Here is a 24,573-nt window from a genome sequence, read left to right as displayed (position 1 = left end):
ACAGAAATAACCTTTGAACAGGATTACTTGAAATAAGACAGAAGGAGTGACAGATCCAGAATACAAGTAATAAAAAGGAACATCAACACAAGCTAAAAATACTCACAACAAAGAGGGAATATCAATACTGAAGCAGATGACAACATAAGCTCTATATAAAATACACAATGAGCCAGGCTTACAAATACTTACCGTGAAGCATAGGTGATAGAAGAAAAGATAGGTGAAGTACATAAGGCAATTATTAAATGTAACCTTTAATAGTTATGAGATGTTTTAATATTTAGGTTGAGACTGATCCGCTCATAAATAAAAAGAGAAAATTACAATTGATGGAGAAATGTGACAGAACTGCCTCTCTGTGACTAGTAATTAGGGATGTGGATAGCAGCCTGTAAAGTTGTAGGATGAGATGCTGTTAATATGTAGGTGGAGCCAGCAGCAACTGCAAAGGTCACACTTGAGGTCATTAATGTGATGGCTGAGGTCAGAGACGAGTTTTTGATAGTGTTAATAATAATAATATATGTTGTAAAAAGACTCCAGTCTAGGTTTCATTGGCAAAGCCTCAAAATCGATATAAACATACAATTACAACAGATTCTCTCATACACACGCACACACACACACAAATGTATACTATCTGTTTAATTGTGCATGCAGTAATGTGTATGGTGTTTATTGTGATGTGTATGCATGTTTATGCACACATAGACACACTTGCACACACACACACACTTGCGTGCACACACACATATCTATTTGTGTGCATGTGTTTGTGAGTGTGTGCTCATATGTGTGCATTAAACATGCTTTCACATACCAATAAACACCATACACATGAATGCATACACACAAACAGTATTTAATTCAAATGAAATATATTGTTATTTCAAACAAATACAAAAGAATAAAACAGAAGTTTGCAATTGAAAGGTAGCTTTGTTTGCTACTGTGAAGTATTTATAGCTAATGCAGCAGCATGAAATAACAACCATATTTCAAACCACATGTATATTATTTAGTTTTAATGTCTATATCAATTTACAAGATTATAGAAATAAGAGGAATGAAGCAAGATAACATGCCTGCATGATCTAGTATTCATAGCCAACAGATGGGTGGACTTAGGCAGTACAGAATAAACAGAGTACTAGTGGGGAAATATATAAAATCACTAGCAGTAGATTTGAACTTATAACCTATGAATAACTATTCCAATGCTCTATCCATTCAACTGTCTCAGCATTATTAATAACAAAAATGGAAGTCAAGAAGCTACTTTATTATAATGTTCTTTTCTACTTTAGGCACAATGCCTGAAACTTTTTCGGAGGGAGGCCAGTCGATTAGATTGACCCCAGTACACAACTGGTACTTAATGCATTGACCCTGAAAGCATGACAGGCAAAGTTGACCTCGGCGGAATTTGAACTCGGAACATAAAGACATACGAAATACCACTAAGCGTTTCACCTGGTGTGCTAACATTTCTGCCAGCTCACCGCCTTACTCTATTATAATGTTAACACAAGTGTCTGGGTGAAAGTAGCTGCAAGGTTTCAGTTTCACAGGTCCCTTTCTCCTTTTTACTGTCCAAGGGGTTTTAATCCTATGTATTATGAAGTTGTTAGTTGTAACTAGATTGGCATTTGAAATGTATCTTTTTAGTCTTATTTATATATTTCTTGAAGTGGAAGCGCAATGGCCCAGTGGTTAGGGCAGCGGACTCGCGGTTTCGATTCCCAGACCAGGCATTGTGAGTGTTTATTGAGCAAAAAAACCTAAAGCTCCACGAGGCTCCGGCAGGGGTTGGTGGCGAACCCTACTGTACTCTTCCACCACAACTTTCCCTCACTCATACTTCCTGTTTCTGTTGTGCCTGTAATTCAAAGGGTCAGCCTTGTCACACTGTGTCACGCTGAATATCCCTGAGAACTACGTTAACGGTACACGTGTCTGTGGAGTGCTCAGCCACTTGCATGCTAATTTCACGAGCAGGCTGTTCCGTTGATCGGATCAACTGGAACCCTCGACGTCGTAAGCGACGGAGTGCCAACAACATATATTTCTTGATACTTCTATTGTTACTTTTTAAATGTAAACAAACTTACTTTCTTGCAGGTAAGACAAAAGCTTCCAATTTTGATGGATAAAAGTTGAAAATTACTTTAGCACAATGGTATCACAACAGTTGGGGTTAAAGTAAATATTTGGTTCAAGTCTTGCAAATGGCTCTCTGCTTTTTTCAATCTAAAAGGTTTTTAACCCTAAGAATTATGACCTATTAATTATAGTTGGACAGGCATTCAAAATATATCATTTACAAAAGAGTTATTTATTATTCTTGTTTACATCCATCTCCAAATGAAGATTGTCTATTTACCAACAAAACGATAAGACCAACACTTTAAATGAGCTTAACTGTCTGAAGATAATCTGATAATATAAATAATATTCAAAAATATCTTGTAGCACTAACTCTGTTACATAAAATTATTTTCATTCTTAACTTTCAAACATTTATCTCAAAATTACAGAAGCCTGGAAATCTCATACACTCATAAAGCAATAATCAAAATTTCAAAGATTAAAACACAGCTTCCAGATATAAAGTTTCATTGACTCACAAACCACACATATAATTCACCGCTGGTGTGTAAACTTTTAACGTTAATGCAACTTAGCCTCGTCAAAATCTTTCCTAAAAGTTGAGTTTGCATTGCAATGGAAACCACTCTGTGTACAACTACTTCTCTGTCCACATTGGTAGCAAAGACATTCAAGACCTTTTTTCTCTATTCCTCTCTACTTATCTGCTGTTGTTTGATTATCTTTCATTCTGCAAATGGTGATGACAACAACCTCACTTACACATTTCTGAAACCACCTTCTTTAGATATTTTCTATACACAACTCTATTTGGATCTGATGGCACATAGTTGAAAATATTTGCCAATTTTAAGCTGCCTGCATCATATCACTTTATGTTCTAAGAATATTTTGAACTGTTTGTACAACATTTCTGACTGACCTACTATCTATCCAGACATTATAGATTTGTTTTGTTCCTCCAGATTAACTTAACCACCAACATGTTTCTCTAAGGTTATGTAACCATTATCTAATGAAGGCAATCCATATCAATTTACCACACTACAACCTCTATTCCTAGAATTCCTTGGTTCTTTCAAATCAGCAATACAATGTTGATTACTCTCTGCAGCAAATATACTTCAGCTCTAACTTTGAAGAAGAAAGCTAAGCATGTCACTAAAACCATCATCAAATGTATAAAATGTATATTCCTTTAGATTTCTTATTAAAAAAAAAATCCTTTATCCCAACAAAATAAGGTATTTTGTACATAGTAGTACATGCCAGATAAGTGCCAAAAAAGTAAAAGATGCTTTTCTGCATCACACAGCCCAGAAACATCTGACACCTGGCTAAAATCATGGAACCTCCTTTCCTACCACACCAGAATAGCTCTAAAAGCAGTAATAATGTGGATAAAGATACCATACACATTGCCTTGGTCTGGAAACATGAAGTGTTATGAATTCCTCTTAATAAAAACAAGATCTTTCTCAAACTAAAACTGCTAAACGTTTCTAGAACAGCATATTCTTATACAAAGCAGAATTTAAAAACTATTCTAATATGCATTTAACTTTAAAACAACTTATTATGTTGAAATTTTGTATCTAATTGTTTCTAATTTCAAAAATCATGACAAAGGGATTCATGTAAGAAACAAACACTAAGACTCAAGGAGCCAAGTAACTGTCTCCTTCAGTATATTAAACAATAGCTAACTATTATTAATAACAAAAACAGACGTCATTTATTTTGCTTTGAAAGGGCATAGGGAGAGGAAATGCCTATATTTTGAACAAAGCCATTCATTAGAAATATTTTCTATCCTTATAATAATCAAACACATCTCATTTCTCTTTTTTGTGCATGTAGGCTACTAACTACTATTTTTCATCAATTCTAATGATTGTATTATATGCACCATAATAAATGCAATTAGTGAAGTTTCTAATTAAAAGGAAACATCTTTCACAAACCTAACAGATGATGCTATTTAAAATGAGGATAAGATGAAATGACAGAAACATATGAAAAGAGGTCATTTCAAAATTAATATGTATGGACATTGAAAAATGACCATGAAAGTGGTAAAAATGATACCTATGATATGTTATTGCTATAACTAAATTTGCTACTAAAAGTCAAGGTTTATAATCCAGAATAAATGCCAACTTGATTCCAAACAGCTATTTAATATTTACAGATCTCAATCCAGATTACAGATGAAGTGTTACACAAATATGGTGCATCTTATGCTTTTCAAAAAAAAAGAAAAAACTACAATACTAAGTAGATGTCCAGAATATTCCTATTATTAGCACAACTAATGCTGTAAGTGTTTTATATAGGAATATTGTTGCTAATTCTCAAATACAGCATTCTTTTACTAGCTTCCTTTTATTATCATCATTTTCATAGCAAACTGAGTTTGCAGGATAGTTTGAATTCTTAGCCAATGATAAGTAATTTAATTTAGTATCGTTTTAAATTAATATATTCACAAGTTTAATATATTAATATATATTTGCTGGTTTAAATCACAGTAGCTGGCACAGCGCAGGCATGTCTAGTTGTTGCCATTGAAAAGTAAAGTATGTATACATCTGTTAAATCCAATTTACAACAGCCAACCTAAAATTAAAATAAATAAATGATCCCTAATTAACCACTTTAACTACACACAAAAAATGGTTAAGAAGGCTTTTAGCATTTAACCGTTTAACATGTATACCAACCATACCTGGCCCAAAGATTCTACCAGTTTTATGTTGAAACTGGCCAAATCTGGTCTCTCACACCTATAGTACAATTTCATTCTAAAATTAAATAATCACATCAAAACCTCAAAACTACAAGATAATGCATGATTGCTTTGAATTCATCATCATCTTTGGACAACCCATGCTGGCATGGAAAGCGGATGTTAAATGATGATGATGAATTCAAAGCAATGGGAATAAATAAGGATTATATTTGACAGAATATATAATCTTAATGCCAAAAGGTTAAATATCATCTTTTCTCTTCTTTTCTTCTGTTATTTGTTTCAGTCACTGAACTGCGGTCATGCTGGAGCACTGCCCTGAAGGGTTTTAGTTAAATAAATCACAACCAGAATTTCTTTCTCTAGTACTTATTCTGTCAGTCTCTTTTGATGAACCACTAAGTTATAGGGATATAAACAAACCAACACTGATTATCAAATGGTGGGAGAGGAGACACACACACATTTGACAGACACCAATGCTGGGGCACCGCCATCTGGTGTTGCTACATAATTTTTACTTCACTAATTCTTTTCAGAACTTGACATTTGGTGCATGAGGGAGTTTGATGCCACTACTCTCATTTGTACTTCCTGCTGTGAAGTTGGTTCATCTGGGACACTTGATAGTGAGAGATCTACTTTCGTTTTGAAAACACATCCACCCCAGGGGATTTTAAGTTAAAGCCATTGCTTGTGTATCATGCACACAACTCCCGTGACTTGAAGAACATACCCAAGTATACCCTGTTATATGGATGGCTAATTCAAAAGCATGGGTTACTGTTGTTGTTTTTGAAGATTGGTTCTTCAATCATTTTATCCCAGCAGCAGAGAAGTACGGTCAGGACAAAAGAGATTCCTTTTAAGGTTTTATTTATCTTAGATAATGCTCCTGGCACCCGCAAAACATCATAAATTTTGACCCCAACGTTATCATCATATACCTCCCTATGAACACCACATCTCTCCGGCAGCCAATGGATCAGGGTATAATTACTATCTTCAAGTATTACTATATGAAGCGTATGCTGTGGCAACCCATAGCTGCAACTGATCTTGATGAGTCCATCACACTTCGTGACTTTTGGAAGAGGTATGATATCTACAAGGCTGTGCAGAACATAGCAGCGGCATGGAATGATGTACAGAGCATGGTTATGAATGGTGTATGAAAGAAGCTATTCCCGCAATTCATGAATGATATTAAGGGGTTTGATAATGTTGACATCAACAAAAAGTTGGTGACTATGAGCAAAGAACTGGAAATGAATTTGGAGGAGGAGGATTTCACAGATTTATTTGAAAAAGACAAGCAGCCCCTGATGAACAAGGATTTGATAGAGCTTCACATTTATATTTATATATATTTATACATACACATAATATTTATACATACATATATGTATAAATACACACACACATATATATATATATATATATATATATATTGTGAATACTCGTCAGAGTGTAAGTATCTTGAGAGAAAAGCTGAACATTAGAAGCATCAGTTGTGATGTGCAAGAGAGACGATTGCGCTGGTATGGACATGTGGTGAGAATGGATGAGGATAGCTGCGTGAAAAAGTGCCACACCCTAACAGTTGAGGGAACCCGTGGAAGAGGTAGGCCCAGGAAGACCTGGGCTGAGGTGGTGAGGCAAGACCTTCGTACATTGGGCCTCACCGAGGCGATGACTACTGACCGAGACCTTTGGAAATGTGCTGTGCGTGAGAAGACTCGGCAAGCCAAGTAAGATCGTTGCCAGTGCCCCTGGACTGGCTCTTGTGCGGGTGGCACATGAGATGCACCATTTTGAGCGTGGCCGTTGCCAGTACCGCCTGACTGGCTCCCATAGGATTTTCAAGTGAGATCGTTGCCAGTGCCCCTGGACTGGCTTGTGCGGGTGGCACATAAAAGACACCATTTCGAGCGTGGCCGTTTTCGTGCAGGTGACACGTAAAAGCACCCACTACACTCTCTGAGTGGTTTGCGTTAGGAAGGGCATCCAGCTGTAGAAACTCTGCCGGTGTTGCCATCCGGTTTCACCAGTCCGCAGTCAAATCGTCCAACCCATGCTAGCATGGAAAGCGGACGTTAAACGACGACGATGATGATGATGATAGGGGACCAAATTAGTAGTAGGGGAGGATGCACAGAGAGTGTGATAGCTAGAATAGGATGGAGGAAATTCAGAGAGCTGTTACATTTGTTGGCCATGAAAGGTTTCTCTCCCCAGGTGAAAGGAAAATTGTATGATGCAAGTATAGATAGCAATTCTACATGGTAGTGAGACATAGGCCCTGAATACAAAGGACATGCGAAGGTTAGAAAGGAATGAAGCTAGTATGCTCCCATGGATGTGTAATGTAAATGTACATGTTCCACAGAGTGACAGTGTTCTGAGAGTGAAGTTAAAAAAGGAATTGGTTGCTATGTGTACGAGAAGACTGCACTGGTTTGGTCATGGTCATGCATATGTATGCTGACAACTCCATAAAGAAGTGACAACCTCTCATAGGAGTGGGAGACCGAGGAAGACATGGGATGAAGTACTGAAGAACAACCTCAGGAAGGTGAACCTTTCAGGTGAGATGACAGAGGGCTGTACTCTGCAACAGAAGTGTTAAGATTGATCCTACTGGTGATGTAAAGCACTCATGGCTGTGCCAGGAAAAGCACCCATGCAGTGTCATGTAAAAGTACCCATGCAGTGCCACATAAAAATGTCCACGCAGGCCATGTAAAAGCACCCATGAGGTGCCACATAAAAGTGCCCATGTGGAACCATGTAAAAGCACCCATGCAGTGCCACGTAAAAGTGCACACTCTATAAAGTTGTTAGCATTAGGAAGGGCATCCAGCCACAGAAACCAAGCCAAATCAGACTTGATTCTGATGCAGCTCCCCAGCATGGACAACAGATGTTAAATGATGACAATGGTGAAGTTAAATATATGTCTGGTGACCAATGGATTTGCATCCATAAAGCACCTAGCTTTATAGACAAATTGTCAGACTCCAGTGGCGTTGGAGTCTGACAAGCCATCTATAAATCTATGACTGGACACATATTTAAATTCATGTAAATACTTTACTGCTCTAACTTTTAGAATGTGCTTCTTTTTTTGGATAAATGATCCACTGATGATATATATCTATATAAAAACACATAGAAAAGGCTTCTTTCAGTTTCTGCCTATCACTCACAAGACTTTAGTGAGTCAAAGGCTAACGAAGAAGACACATGCCCAAGGTGCCATGCAGTAGGACTGAACCTGAAATCATATGGTTGGGAATCAAACTTCTTAACTACATAGCCATTAACATGTCAAGTCACTTAAAACATCACAAGTGTACAATACAACAATAAGAGGAGATGAACTTTCAGTAATGTATCTAGATTTAATCTCTTCAGAAAATTTGAAAATGAAAATTCTTCAATATTGCTATTCATAAAGGTAGCAAGCTGGCAGAAACATTAGCTGCCCAGGCAAAATGCTTAGCGGTATTTCATCTGTCTTTACGTTCTGAGTTCAAATTCTGCTAAGGTTGACTTCGCCTTTCATCCTTTTGGAGTCGATAAATTAAGTACCAGTTGCGTACTGGAGTTGATCTAATCGACTGCCCCCCTCCCCAAAAATTTCAGGCTTTGTGCCTAGAGAAGAAAAGAATATTGCTATTTATAGACTACTGCATACTATTTTATAAGAAAATATTAATTCAGTTAGATAATATACATATGTTAACATAATGCAGCTTCTCCACAAACAAAGGATTTGTAAAACAAAGTTGCTCTTTCAAGTTGTCAAGTCCTTCTACTAACTAGTTGAAAAGAAAAACTACTAAAAGAAAATATGAAAGTAAACACAGGTTAACTAAATATAAACTAAGGTCATTGCTATGAGGATATTAATTTTAAAAACTGCTGATAACAACATCCAAATTACAGGTTTCTGTAACATTCCAAATTAGAGTGGCCTTATACTTTTTATTAAGTTAATATTAATTCAGTCATTGAAAAGAGAAATGTGTGGTGACATATATGAATATATAATAATAGCATAACATTTCAAAGAAATTATAAAAGTTGACATATGGTAATATTATTTCATCATTTCAAGTTTTATTGAAATTAATGTATTGACATCATCTGTCAACTAGCGATAACCTTTCTTTAGATATGTGTGTATAAGTAGTCAAACAAGGAGGTCAATCTAATCAAGTAACTTCCACCTTTAAATTTATGGCCTTGAGTTTATGTTAGAAAAGATTATCTCAATCTAACCATTATTGCAACAAAGCATAACAAAATTTTATATAGTATACACATCACAGTACATTTTCCAAAATACTATTGATACATTTCATGTAATTCCAAAGTGAAAAGGCTTCTCAACTACTAATTCATAAAATTGTAATTTATTGAATATGATTTGGTGTGAGAAAGCTTTCTCTGAAATAATGTAGGCTTTGTCATGAAAGCAATTTAAGATCTTGTTAGAATTATATAAAAATATATTGCCAATTTTTTGTAAAATAAGTGAAAAGCCTTGCAAGTGACTTTTCTAGGCAGAAACTGAAAGAAGCCCATCATATATACACACACACACACACACAGGATAGCTGTGTGAAAAAGAGTCACACCCTAGTGGTTGAGGGAACCTGCAGAAAACCTGGGATCAGGTGGTGAAGCACGACCTTCGAACATTAGGCCTCACCAAGGCAATAACTAGGGACTGAGACCTTTGGAAATATGCTGTGCTTGAGAAGGTGGCACATAAAAACACCATCTGAGCGTGGCCGTTGCCAGTACCGCCTGGCTGGCCTTCGTGCCGGTGGCATGTAAAAGCACCCACTACACTCTCAGAGTGGTTGGCGTTAGGAAGGGCATCCAGTTGTAGAAATTCTGCCAGATCAGATTGGAGCCTGTCTCGCCAGTCCTCAGTCACACCGTCCAACACATGCCAGCATGGAAAACGGACGTTAAACGATGATGATGATGATGATGATGATATAGTTCAAATTTACATAAAACAAAAGACAAAGACAGATGAGAGAACAACAAGTAGGTGTATTAGTTTGACACTCGAGAAAAATGGAAAAGTCTTTGGCCTTCTGATCCTACGCTTTTCAACAGAAAGGAATGAGAGGAAAAATGGAGAGAGAGAGAAAAAAATGTGTTGGGATTAATGGTTTAACATGATGAAATGACCGTGTGCGTATCTGTTCATGCATGCGTGTGGTGTTGCCTCCATGTTTTGACATTACATGTTAGTTGTAATTGAGTGTCACTGTCATGCAAGTGGTGTCCTTTATTTCCAATATTCTGTAGAAACATGTCTGGTCATAGGGAAACATTAATTTATTAGGAAATAGGTGAAAGATGGCAACGGGAAGGGCATCTGATCATACAAAATCTGCCTCGGCAAATTCCGTCCAACCCATGCAAGGATTGAAAAGTGGACATTAAAACAATGATGATGATGATGATGAATATAGCTTATGCAATAGTATATTATGTAGATTTTCTTTGTTAAAACTTTTGTCTTCAATTGATCAACTAGAAAACATACAAATTCTCAACAACAACCATTATCACTCAATTATGATGCAATCAATGTTTTCATTTGACTACATGTTCTCTGATCAAATTATTTGCCAAATAAATGGTGTGGAGGTGCGAGGCAGGTAGAATGAAAATGTACATCAGTATCGAGAAAATAGATAGAAAGGCAAAATGGCAGCACCTTTCTATTATTCATATTTATTTGAATACATTCATTTTTAAAATAACACACACAAACATTATATAATTATACCATTGTCCATGTTGTGTACGAGAGATATACTGTTATTAATAACAATGTTTCGTATAATTCTAGTTTCAGTGAAATCACTCCAAAAATATATTACCACTGTATTATTCAGTATAAACAAGCAGGAAGTGTATGTTTGTGAAAATAATGTTGAAAAACAAGACAGTTATACAGACATTTGTAATGCATAAAAGATGCTTTAAATTTTGCCTTTTGTGAATGAATGCACGAATACATGAATGCCATTTTTGTTCATTAGGCTTTTAAAATGAACTCAATACCAGTTTATAGCAAAGCAGAGTATTATAAGTATGTAACTACATACATATATACATATAAATAGAAAAAGAGTTAATTAAAAAAACTAAACAACTTAATTTGATTGTATTCTTCAAAGTATAATTCTATTGTAATCTGTTGTTTTGTTCACATGGCAGTAAATAGAATGATAAAACTAGAACTGATAACTTAAAAGAAATGGTTAGAAAACCATTATATAATGAGTTTTTTTAAGTCAATCATGATTTGCCTCAAATTTCTACATTAAGCTTTCTCTTTTTACCTTCATATTATATATGCTGTTTCAATCATTCTATTTGCAGAACATATTCTTACAAATACAAGGGGGTGCTGAAACGTTCCTGATTTTAAAAGTATCATAAAAGGCTTGGTTGGAGGCCCAACTTTCCAAGTTCTTTTACAGGGCTACTGCAATATGTGTGTGGATCTGAGAGGGGAATATGTTGACTAAAATCATAATTAATTGATTTTCCTGCATTTTGTTTTTACTCAAAGCCAGAAACTTTTCAGCACCCCCTTGTATAAACATAGAAAATGTGTATGTACACCAAACTGAAACCTATATGAAAAGGAAAAGCTGGGGTTTGGGATTTGGGAATTCCATAAGGATATGTAAATATGTAAGTAACTAGAAAAATAGATAAATGAAAAATGTAGTATAGATTGATTGTATAAGCAGTTCTGAAATATGATGTTGTGAATTATAATTTCATTATGTCTATAAAGTTAAATTGAAATACATTAGCCCTGTACTTGTCCTTGTGTGTTTTGTATCCTGGTACATGTGTTCTTTTTTTTTTTTTTCCAGAATAAAATTCAGCACTGAATATATTCTGGTTATATATTTAATTAATTCAATAATAGGATAAAATCTTTTGCAAGAATTTATCAAGTAGCTAGCATGAAAAAACCTCATAAGGGAAAAATCATTTTGTTTTTAAGAGGCCAGTTTTGAGAGTTGCATTTCCTCACGTTCGGTAAAAATGTGTTTATTATGGTAGTTTGACCTTAGAGTCCCTCATAGCATGAGGCATTCATGTATAGTAATGCCCTTATATAAATAAATATAATTTGGGGAATAAATGATTTTTCCCTTATGAGGATTTTTCACGCTAGCTACTTGATAAATTCTTGTAAAAGATTTTATCCTATTATTGAATTAATTAAATATATAACCAGAATATATTCAGCGCTGAATTTTATTCTGGAAGAAAAAACACATGTACCGAGATGCAATTAAAAAAAAAGCCCGCCTTTTACATAGATATATAGGGATAAACAATCTTCTATGTACTATGCTGGATACATGAGGTGTTCATTTGGCATGTTGAATTTTTGTTTATTTTTATGTATCTTGACCATACTATACTAATGAGCAGAGGTTACATATTGCTGTAATAACTGCGAAATTGTCGATATATAGTTTAGTTTGTTTTTAAAAGGCCAGTTTTGTGAGTTGACTTTACTCACGTTCGGTAAAAATGTGTTTATTATGGTAGTTTGACCTTAGAGTCCCTCATAGTGTGAGGAATTCATGTATAGTAATGCTCTTATATAAATAAACTAGCAGTATAACCGACGTTGTCCGGGTGTGACTTATTATGCCATCTAGGATAAGCCTTGCTAGGTGAAAATCAACTAAAAAAGAAAGCCTTACAACGAAAAAACCCTTATGATATAAATATGTTCATAATTCAAAAGACGACGAAATTAATAGGGAAAGTCTGAAGGCAGTTTTGCGTAACATTATTAATCATCATCATCATCGTCGTTTAACATCCGCTTTCCATGCTAGCATGAGTTGGACGATTTGACTGAAGACTGGTGGACCAGGAGGTGACACCAGGCTCCAATCTGATTTGGCAGAGTTTCTACAGCTGGATGCCCTTCCTAATGCCAACCACTCCGAGAATGTAGTGGGTGTTTTACGTGCCACCGGCACGAGGGCCAGTCAGGCGGTACTGGCGACGGCCATGCTCAAAATGCTGTATTTTACGTGCCACCTGCACAGGAGCCAGTCCATTGGCACTGGCAACGATCTCGTTCGAATGTCTTTTCACGTGCCACTGGCACAAGTGCCAGGGAGGCGACGTTGGTAACGATCCACGGCCACGCTCGAAATGGTGTATTTTACTTGTCACCTGCATAGGGGCCAGTCCATCGGCACTAGCAACGATCTTGCTCGAATGTCTTTTCACATGCCACTGGCACAAGTGCCAGGAAGGCAACAAATGATCTTGCTTGAATGTCTTTTCATGTGCCACTGGCACAAGTGCCAGGAAGGCGACGTTGGTAACGATCACGCTGGTGCTATTTACGTGCTACCGGCACGGAAGCCAGACAGCTGCTCTGGCATCGGTCACGCTCGAACAGTGCTCTTAGTGCTCCACTGGTATAGGTGCCATCTCGATTTCGTTTTTTCGCTTGCCCCAACAGGTCTTCACAAACTGAGTTTAGTGTTCTTACAAATTTAGTTCGATTCCGATTTCACTTGCCTTACCATGTCTTTGCAAGCGGAGTTTAGTGTGCAATGAAGGAATGTTACGCGTAAGTGGGCTGGCTACATCCCTGGCAGAGGCCTTGGATTTTGGTCTCACTTGACTTGCCGGGTCTTCTCATATATATATATATATATATATATATGTGATTGTACCTGGGGAGAGTCATTTTCTGTTGGTGCCTTATTAATTTAACACACTTCGTGCTGGATCACTTTTGTGAAGTCTTGTCAGTGAACAAGTTAGTTTCAAAGCTACAAAAATATTTTGACACAAATGAAATTTAAATGTTGAAGTGAAACTAACTGTTTTTGTGTGTTCTTGAATGGCTAACAAACAACTTCCATATTGCAATTGTTTTTGTTTCAGCACACGATCTGAGATCAAGTCACTTGCTATACAAGTATATCTCCATAATTTTTTTAAATCCCTGTGGATAAATGCCAGAAATGACCTCAGGTTTTCTAATATTTTAATTTCTTAACAGAAACAATTAGAGGCATGGAGTGGGGTTGCAAAAGACTCATAATTTCTCAAATTCTCCTTTTTATAGCATATAAATGTATTTATGGGGATAAAATATTGAAAAAAAATTAATACATGCAAGAGTGATAGAGAAACAAGGAGGGTTGTCTTTGGCTGTGCTAGAAACAACCGCTAAATCGCCCTTAAATCACTCACCTTCCCCTCTGAAAATATTAACAATTTTTTTTTTTTTACCAAAAATGCTCTTCCCATGGTTTTGAAGTGCAAAAGAAAATTGGCCAAAATAGGTCCGAAGTGGGATGATAAGGAGGGTGTTGTTAAAAAGTTTTCAAAACCTTTTCATACAAAGTTGTCCCCTTCCCAACCCCTTCATTTCAAAGGCTGTAGTTTTAAAAATGGGGAAAAACCCCTAAAATGAGGAAAATGGGGTAAAACCCCTCAAAAACTTTTCCCCACAAATTTTTTTATAATCATAATCTATGCCATTTGAAAGGAATTTGTATAAATTTTCATGAAAAGATATCCATTTTCCTGAAAGTTATGAGGGAAAGAAAGTCAGATCATGTGAATTTTCCAAAACTCCTCTCTCCACTCCCTCGGAAAAATTCATTCCCATAAATCCCTACAGACGCTGAAGCCACATCTAAGCGGTATTTGTAGAAAATTTTGTTAAAAAGTATCCATTTTTCTAGTTGTTATGAGGCAACAAAGTCAGGAGCATATACATCTGTAGTAATGCACTTTTATTTATACAATTTTTTTATTTCAGTCATTGTTTGCAATGCTCTCCCTCTCTCTCACATACACACTGCAAAGCTTACAGATGGGCTGCTAAATTGTAATCTCTACATTGCTTTGGGGGGGGGGAGGTAAAACCTGACACATTGCTTCTCCCTCTGTTGTTGGACTACCCTGATGTTTGTTTAAAAGAGAGAGACTATGACTGATAAAACAATAAAAGCAATATTTACTAAGCAAGTGAGCACTATTATACAAAGAAGTAATTAGACGTAAAATATAAAATTTATTAGAATTGGGAATTAAATGTGAAAATAGAATCAAGTGACTAGCAGAAAACCATCTGGAGGTGGTCTTTCTGTTAGTATGTATATGTGTATATATATATATATATATATATATATATATATATATATATATATATATATATATGTGTGTGTGTGTGTGTGTGTGTGTGTGTGTGTATCTCCAACGTACCATTCTCCAAGCCTTCCAGTGACTCCAGTCCAACCCCTCCACTTTGCACATCTTCCTCAACCTACCCCTTCCCTCCTTCAAATAAGCCCACAAACTGTGACCTGGTTCACAGTTTCTTCCCTAACCCCACCTCCTAACCTGGCTCATTCCCCTGCTCCCACACATACTGCTACATTTGCCCCTACCTCTCCAACACTACCATCCTCACATGCATTATCATCCCTATCGTATCACTGACACCTTTACCTGCACTTCTAGCAATATCATCTACTGCATCTCTTGCTCTTTCTGACCGTCTCTTTATGTTGGTCAAATGGGATCCCACTTGGCTGACCGGTTTGCAGAGCACCTCCGAGACATTACACTTGGCAATGGTCTCGTGCCATTTCCGCTCTACCAGTCATTCATTACAACACCTGTCTGTGTTCGGATTGTCTTTGCACATGGGCCATTTAGCTTTGCAGGATAATTACTTCCTCTTTTTAGAACTTTTTGTCTTTTCTATGGCGAAGTGTTGTACATATTTCTTCAATATTAATGCAATATTGTCATCAAATTTGGAAGTTATATCCAAATATACGTCTTAAAATCTTCATAGATCCTTATAAGATTAATATTCTGCATAGAAGTAACCCTCACTGAAAGCAATACTTTATATACTAATCTCAGTTTTAATCCATCTAATACTTTTTCAATCCTTAACTTTACAAATCCAGATTACTGATTTCCAATCTCAAAACTACATATGCAACAAGATGGTTGAGGTTTTGGGTTAGATTTTGCCAATATATGAAGGGATAAAATTGTCATCATAACAGGTATCAACCTTGATAAATGTTTATGAACTTGTGTAGCTCTCTTTCAATCAGGTGCTTTTATGAGTCAAAAATCTTGGTGTCATGTCAACTCTGGTTCATTAAACCAATAGCATTCAAACATTATATCCCTTATTTTAAATCCATTTGTGTGTTTCACTCTCTTGATATCAACTTACCTCAGACCAACTCTAGTTCTATCATACAAAATTACTGCTTATAGATTTCCAAATGTAAAATGCTTCTATCTTAAGAACCAGAGCTGGCCTGAAGCAAATGAGAATATCCTTTGAATAAGATGCAGGTCTACTTACAAGCCATCCTCATATGATGTGATGGCTACTCTCAATCAAATCCAACACTCATACACAATGAACTAGTAGTCCAGTATTGAATTCACTCCGTAATTTCTCCTTTCCACCTTTAACTGGAGTTCATAGAAACAAACAATAGGAAAAAGACAGAAAAGGTTATGGACTAAGTGAAAGCTTGTATTTTATTTTGTAGGAATTTATAATGCATATAAAAGGATGAATGGATATGCCATTGGCTGAGGGTTTGGGGGTTGGGGGCTCAATCACAACTTCTCATCACACACTGCCATCCAGTGCTGCAGCCATGCACTCCACTAGGGTCTCCCTAGTCCATTCCTTGATGTCATCGCTCCATCTTCATGTGTGTACAGATGTGTGTGATCACAATTAGGCAAGTAACCTATTTCTTGATTAGTGAAATGGAAACAATTGGTACCGCCCGTTTTTACATTCTAAGTTCAAATTCCACCAAGGTCGACTTTATCTTTCATCCTTTCAGGATCAATAAAACAAGTACCAGTTCAACACTGGAGTCGATGTAATTGACTTATTCCCTCCCCCGAACTTATTGGCCTTGTGCCAAAATTTGAAATTATTATTATCAATCCATAAGACTATAAATTGTCAGTTATGTTCCAGTAATCCCAGGAAAAAATACCTAAATTCAATACATTTCAAAATCAAAACCAAATCAATTAAAGGAAACCAACTTATAATACGAGAAATTATGTAACAATTTGAACACTTAGAAAATCCAACTAAGATTATTGTTGAGATTTGAGAAGTTAAACACTAGAGTGTAAGACAGAAATTCTTCTCAATGGCATCCTCTTTCACAATCTCCAGATTCTATATAAAATCCATACTGGCACAGGTTATAACTTATGACTTAGAGAAGGGATATGTGTAGTGACCAATATTAGAATTAGGAGCTACTTATAAAACTTGCGATCCGATGCATAAGTGGCAAAACTTAGATGATGGTTTAAAAAATCTTCATAAAATACAGAATATATCTAAATATATCACGTGCACGAGTACTGTTTAGTTTCTACACACTGATAGACACCTTGTCGATATTTTATTGTTTCAGAAAACTGAAGGAGTGGACTGAGAAAACTACTTTCTTGGCATCTCAGGTATCAATACAGGTAGGAGGCTATTCGAAGATGGAACAGGAGTACAACTGGCAGTAACTTCTGAGAGTTAGACACTAATAAATAAATACCTTAATGAAAAACCACTAGGATACACCTACGTCAATTCGAATCTCATCCACGTCACCATACAAATAATTCCTAATTCTGAGTATCAACTTTAAGAAACAGGACAATGCATTTTTAGTTAACTTGCCACGAAACTAACAGCCTCGTTTTTATGGTTTGACTTTCGTTGAAGGCCCCAATGCGTATAAAATGTTCAATATTACACATTAAAAACTAAGAAAATGATAACACTTGTCGAAATCATTATTTGGCTTTTAATTAGAAAAGTAAATTCATAAAGTTTGGTGCTCGCTAACTGTTACTATGGTGAAGTAGACAACAACAGCTTGTCTAAGTTGATGACCAAAAGATTTGCATAATATATTCACATGACCTATATTATACTCGGTGCATATGTTAAAGGACAAAGGTCGTAGAAATCAATAGATAAAACCGAGAACGAATAAGTTACTTAGTAGCATTAAATGGAAACACGACAACATTCTAGCGACAGCTTAATTCAACACAATACATTCATACATGCGCGCGCGCGTATATACACATACCGATTTTATACATATATGTATACATATATATCGGGTACACATTTTTCGTGTGGAATTGATGCTTCGAATAGCGTAATAGAAGATTTATAAAAGGAAGTAGATAAAATCTGTTGCATTGAGATAAACAATAATATTAACAAAAAAAACAAAACATTTGTAACACTATAGTAGTAGTAGGTGAAATTAGAAATAGGTGATTTTTTTTCGAAATATAATGTTAACATTATTTTAAAGATTACAATCGAAAAAAAAACTTAAATAAAATAATGATAATGCAGGAGTTTGGAAGCTAAATATAATGTAGCCTTTAACCCTAACAAAGAGTTGAAAAGGTTGATAGGCAATGCCAGGTCATTGGTATACAGTCAACAAATGCAGAGGTCATGTATCTTTCTTACAACAACGAAGAGACAATGGTACGGGCATGTGTCAATATCCTTAACCGTGTTCGATTTCATTTCTGATAGGATCACCATGAAAAATATTTTGTTATAAAATACAATATAAAAACATATACAAGAAAATTTATGAACTAACCCACATTGGCTCCACAAAGACTATCACTTAACCAGACTATTCATAATAATGAAGTTCACTGAACAGGAAATTGCTATGTGTATATAAAGCATACAACTAAATTGAAAGTAATATACAATGACAACAGAATAAGAATGGCGGGTACTAAATTATCAAGAAAAAGGATCACGAAAGATTTTCCAGATCATATACAAAGCTCCATTATTGAAAACAGAACAGACGTTCGTGGTGGGGAAATTAACAAACAAAAAGTAGCGATGTCTGTAGCTTAAATTGAATTCTCAACAATTACAGAAGACAAAATTGACAAACTTACCTCTATAACTTTCTTATAAATCGAATCACATTCAATGATTTTCTTTCTTATAAGCAACCAACTTAAAGGTCAGAGGTTGTGACCTGCATATGAGGGGTACCTAAATGTACAAGAAACAGTTCAGCTGATTGGTTTATAGTGATATAACGTTATTGGCATCCTGAAGTTAGTGATGAGATATTACGCGATATTACGTGACTTGTATACAGTAGGGGCAATTATTATCTTCGTCGCTGCTGTTTATTTAATACAGATTTGTTTATTAAAACAAAACTAACGAAAATTAAAATGAATGTGAGATCCGTTAACTCTCAAGTCCATATTTTAATTCAATCCAGGTGATATTATGATGGAAATGAAATTATGCAGTTTATTTTCTATATTTATTAGCATTCTCCTGTTTTTGTTTTTTAATGTGTTATAATTAACTTCTTCACAGCAGAAGTTTCGAACGACGTAATACATGGTTTTAGCTCAAAAACAAAAAAAAGCTACTTCAGCTACTTAGCCATATACTAAGGGAGAAAATCCACTTAAATTATGTTATTTCCATACCGATGTCATCTCCCTTGGTTTGTAATTCGCAGCAAGCAGAGAATTGAATGTTTAACGCGCGCCAACTTTACCGCTAATTTGTATTAAGAAAGCATAAACCGCATAGCTTCTCATTTCCCGTACTTTCAGCGATTTAAGCTTCGTTTCTGAGATAAATAAAAGGATCTTTTCAATCTGACGGACAGATTTTTTAATTAATTTTTTTTTTAACTAAACACTTTTAAACTTCGGATCCTGGTAGAATATGTCGCATAGAACAGGGTTTACTCTTAACGTTTTTGACAAAATTTTGTATTTTAGAAGTTATTTCGTGTTAAAGTTGTCGTATTTGAGTAATTTTAACCAATCAATGACGTGTATTCAGCTGAAGAAAATTACTGCTGCTGTTTGCGAACAACTTCCGGGTCCACACTTCCCTTCTTTAATAACCAGAGATGTTTTTATAGCAACATAGGTTTGCTGTATCAGGGTTGATTTGAGGCTAAATAACAACAAAATTATTACTGAGACAGACAAACGACGAAGCCTGTATGTGGTTGCGTGACCTACTAGGAAAAGTAGCCAAACTTTTTTTTATATACAGAATAGAAGAACCTCTATCCTATGATATACACGTAGAGTCCATTATGCCTGGGTAGAAAGACGGAATTGTCACAGTTGGGATATCTTTGATAATATCTGTTTAATCAGATCTAACTCGGGACTAAACAACAAGTGACGAAAGGAACGAGATGAGGCAACCAGAGAGCCTTTACCTGGTCGCTCTTCCGTCTTCAAGAAAAAAAAATAATGCAAGTTTATATTATTGTATGAGGGAATCCCAATATTTGGATTATGGATACTTGCTATCTTTTATTCTTTCAACTTTTCATTAACTTTAGCTGCTTTATCATTCAGTGAAGAATATTGTTTTAACCACAGGATAGCTCTGATTGTAATGGATCTGTGAGAAAAGGCGTTCCAACCATGACCATTTTGTCTTATTCTGTTCTAGAAGTAATGAATTCCTAAGCGAACATTATAAAATAATATAATCTTGCATCATTTTTTTTTTTCTTAAAGACGGAAATTTTCTTTTTCTTTTTGTCAGGAAGATTTGGTTGCTTTTTCTAGCAACTCGAGCGACCAGGTAAAGGCTCTCAGGTTGCCTCGTCTCGTTCCCTTCGTCACTTGTTGTTTAGTTCCGAGTCGGATCCGATTGACAGATATGATCAAAGACATCCCAACTGATATAATGGACTCTACGTGCATATCATAGGATAGAGGTTTTTTTCTATTCTGTATATAAAAAAAGTTTGGCTACATTTTCTAGTAGGTCATACAACCACATACAGGCTCCGTCGTTTGTCTGTCTCAGTAATAATTTTGTTGTTATTTAGCCTCAAATCAACCCTGATACAGCAAACCTATGTTGCTATAAAAACATCTTTGGTTATTAAAGAAGGATTTTGTTAGGGAAGTGTGGACCCGGAAGTTGTTCGCAAACAGCAGCAGTAATTTTCTTCAGCTGAATACACGTCATTGATTGGTTAAAATTACCCAAATACGACAACTTTAACACGAAATAACTTCTAAAATACAAAATTTTGTCAAAAATGTTAAAAGTAAACCCTGTTTTATGCGACATATTCTACCAGCATCCGAAGTTTTAAAGTGTTTAGTTAAAAAAAAATAATTAAAAATCTGTCCGTCAGATTGAAAAGATCCAAATAAAAAAACAAAACAATTAGTGATTTATATATATATATATATATATATATATATATATATATATATTATAATTGAGTTGTATAAGATGTGGATTCGGAGCTGTTATCACAGGTAAATCTATATTCACCTCTCGTACTTCCTGACAGATACAGGGTTGGCCAAAAGTTACCTGACAGTAAATCAAAACCCATTTAATTCCAAGATTTATTTATGTTAAACAACTGAATGAAATTAATAAAAGTATCTGATTGCGAAACATCATGAAAATTGTTCAAACTGAAGTCCTTGAGCGACACATTTTTCTATTCGAGTCAATACAGAATTACAGATAGTATTTATGGAATTTTGATTTATTGTCGGGTGACTTTTGGCTAACCCTATATATCTGTAAAAATATGTGACACTTATTCAGTAGCCATGATAAAACTCCGAGTTTCGGATGCTGGCGTGGGAACCCAGGCCAACATCTCTTCAGTTATCCGGCCATTGAAAATTCTTGTGAATTTTCAATGGCCGGATAACTGAAGAGATGCTGGCCTGGGTTCCCACGCCAGCATCCGAAACTCGGAGTTTTATCATGGCTACTGAATAAGTGTCACATATTTTTACAGATAAATTCCTCTATTTACATAATATCGAGGTCTCTTTCTTTTGTTGTCCTTTCTATCAATATATATATAAATATATTAGTTTATGTATATATTAATATTTGACAATGTAAATATGTTAATAGTTACCATGGGTAGCAAAAATTACCCAAAAAAAAACAGGATATCACACCCGTTTTATAGGTAGAGATACCAAGTTGAAGTGATGAATTTTGAGTAGATATGAATAATAACAATAAATGGAGCAAAATGCATATAAATAAAAGGAACTTTTATTTATATGCGTTTTGCTCCATTTATTGTTATTATTCATATATATATATATGTGTGTATATATATATATATATATATATATATATATATATATATATATATATATATATATATATATATATATATATATATGCGAGTAAAAATAAATACAAAAAAGGTGGTTTTTTTGTATGATTGTGTATAGAGGAATATATTATTTTGTTTAAAAGAGTTCCAACACTGTCTGTTTTTTATGTTTTATTTATATTCCTGCAGAACCAATGTGGGGTATAGAATATGGAATATACAATATATAATATAATATACAATATATAATATAAAATAAAATAAAATAAAAATGGATGGCACCATGAAATAAAGTATTGAATGTAGATGAAATATTGAGTGTTCAATATAAAGGATCAAATATATAAATATAAATATATAAAGGCGACTCGAGTTTCAGGGCTATTTCCCTTCGTCATGGCCGTTATTAAACATGCTTAGCTCAAGGTCAGTTTTCATCAAACAGACAGACATGTAGTTAAAGACATCCCTCCGTGAACATACTGCTACATTTTCAGAGTATATTTAAGACATCTAACGTGTCTCGTCTACTTGAATAAAGCAGGGTATGTGACGTAAAAGAAACTGGCTGCTATTTCTAGTAGACCAAGCGACCCTGTTAGTAGTTCCCCCGTTGCCTTGTATGATAAAAGTCTGTTTGAGTGGGAAAACTTTGTTTCATGAAACTTGTTTTATAATCCCATTGTTTGATATCAATCTGTCAGTAGCAACTTGCGTGAAAAATATCATCAAATTAGGCTATTAGTCATTGTTGTTACATTACAGGAGTCACGTGTGGAGAAAAGGAAACTAGGGAAGTTGAGAGAAAAGTTGAGGCGAAGAACTATGAGTGATGGGTGAGGGCAGCGTTCTCCATCACACCTACTTATTTGACACACGAAACTTGACAGTAACTGTTGCTGCTGCTACTAACAGATAAGTTTCTGTTTGCACTTTATAAATTTCATATGGACAGTATATACATGTTTACATTTTGATAAGAAAAAGGAACGAAGCGTGTTTTATATAACGAGTACTCATATAAGAGAGAATAAAGATGTGAGGGATATTTTTTAACAGCCGGTCGCCAGTAGAAGATATTACATTTTTTCTGTCGAGAATTAAGACTGTCTTACAGGAAGCTTTAATCTATTTTTGTTGAAATATTCAAATGCTTCAACTTTCTAAAGTGAACACTCATTTTGGTAACAGGAGGCTCAACATTTAAGGTCTGTAAACATTTCTTATAAGAATTAACTTTCATTACACAAACTTACGAGATCGAGAGAAAAAGTTTTAATTCGGTAACTCTATTGTCGTCCAACTTTTAACGAAAGAAAAAGAGCAATGGAATTATTCCACTTTTACTGTTTTTAATTAGTCTCTTTGTGTGTATGTCTGGGAATGGGAGAATTTCCTTAGCAACTATTTAATAATTGGGGAAATGCTTAAAATAATCTTGACTTGTTCTATTCCGAGCAGTTTATGTTAGCGGATCTGTGTATGAAGTACTACATAGGTAGTACGCCGGGTAGAAGGCTTAGCGGCATTTTGTTCGTCTTAACGTTGTGAGTTCAACTTCCGCCGAAGTCAACTTTACCTTTCACCCTTTCGGGGTCGATAAAATAGGTATCAGTTGAACATTGGGGTCGGTGTAATCAACTGGGTCCCCTCCCTCAAAACTGCAGGCCTTGCACCTACAGTAGAAGACATTATTATTATTGAACCCGAAATCGACTCTGCCTTTTTTCCTTTCGGAGTCGATCAAATAAGTACCAGTTGAGCTCTGGGGTCGATGTAGTCGACCTCCCCTTCTTCACAAAATTGCCGGTCATAAGTCTGGAACATTGGTCAGCGCGTCGGACAAAATGCTTATCGGTATTTCTTCCGACTCCTAACGTTCTGAGTTCAACTTCTCCCGAAGTCAGCCTTGCCTTTTATCCCTTCGGGGTCGATAGAATATAGTAGCAGTCGGTTACTAGGGTCGACGTAACCGACTAACCCTCTTCCCCGAAAACTGCTGGCCTTGCGCCAAAATTTGAAACAGTTATCATTATTAATTTATTAGTTGAATATAAATGAAATTTAATAAAATATTGTGATATTCACATGTAATATGAGGTACTACTAAAGCAGCGCGGACCCGAACGCGCAGTCGCGCGTCCGGGCTAGCTAGTCGTGAGTGGTCGATCCTAACCCTAACCCTAACCCTAAACACATTCATTTGCACACGCGAGTTAGGGATAGGGTTAGGGATAGGGTTAGGGTTAGGGACAGGGTTAGGGTTAGGGATAGGGTTAGGGTTAGGATCGACCACTCAAGACTAGCTAGCTCGGACGCGCGACTGCGCGTTCGGGTCCGCGCTGCTTTAGTAGTACCGTAATATGATTCGATCTCATTATTGCAGATCATCAAGTTAATAACGTAAAAGTTAACATTCTTAACGTG

The 24,573-nt window shown here is 35.6% G+C and overlaps 2 protein-coding genes across 6 annotated transcripts in view; one reads left to right on the top strand and one right to left on the bottom strand.

Moving 5' to 3' along the window:
* The window catches only part of LOC149137547 (uncharacterized), a 50,944-nt gene extending 31,250 nt beyond the window's left edge, over positions 1 to 19,694 (bottom strand). Inside the window, exon 1 of one of the 4 annotated variants that reach the window (XM_089351019.1) lies at positions 18,935 to 19,694. The gene's annotated coding sequence lies outside the window, so the exon portion shown is untranslated. Of the gene's footprint in view, positions 1 to 192; positions 398 to 18,618; positions 18,708 to 18,934 lie in introns of those variants that run through there. The other 3 variants (XM_089351012.1, XM_089351036.1, XM_089351027.1) reach the window with 3 other exon arrangements.
* Positions 19,695 to 22,572: 2,878 nt separating this feature from the next.
* The window catches only part of LOC106876274 (EGF domain-specific O-linked N-acetylglucosamine transferase), a 48,249-nt gene continuing 46,248 nt past the window's right edge, over positions 22,573 to 24,573 (top strand). Inside the window, exon 1 of one of the 2 annotated variants that reach the window (XM_014924766.3) lies at positions 22,573 to 23,354. The gene's annotated coding sequence lies outside the window, so the exon portion shown is untranslated. The remainder of the gene's footprint in view (positions 23,355 to 24,573) is intronic. The other variant, XM_014924767.3, reaches the window with a different exon arrangement.

The sequence above is a fragment of the Octopus bimaculoides genome, chromosome 1 (assembly GCF_046866305.1).
Source record: "Octopus bimaculoides isolate indiv1 chromosome 1, ASM4686630v1, whole genome shotgun sequence".
NCBI lineage: Eukaryota > Metazoa > Mollusca > Cephalopoda > Octopoda > Octopodidae > Octopus > Octopus bimaculoides.
Note: the sequence above shows the minus strand (reverse complement) of the source record. Positions and strands in the feature narration are given on the sequence as shown.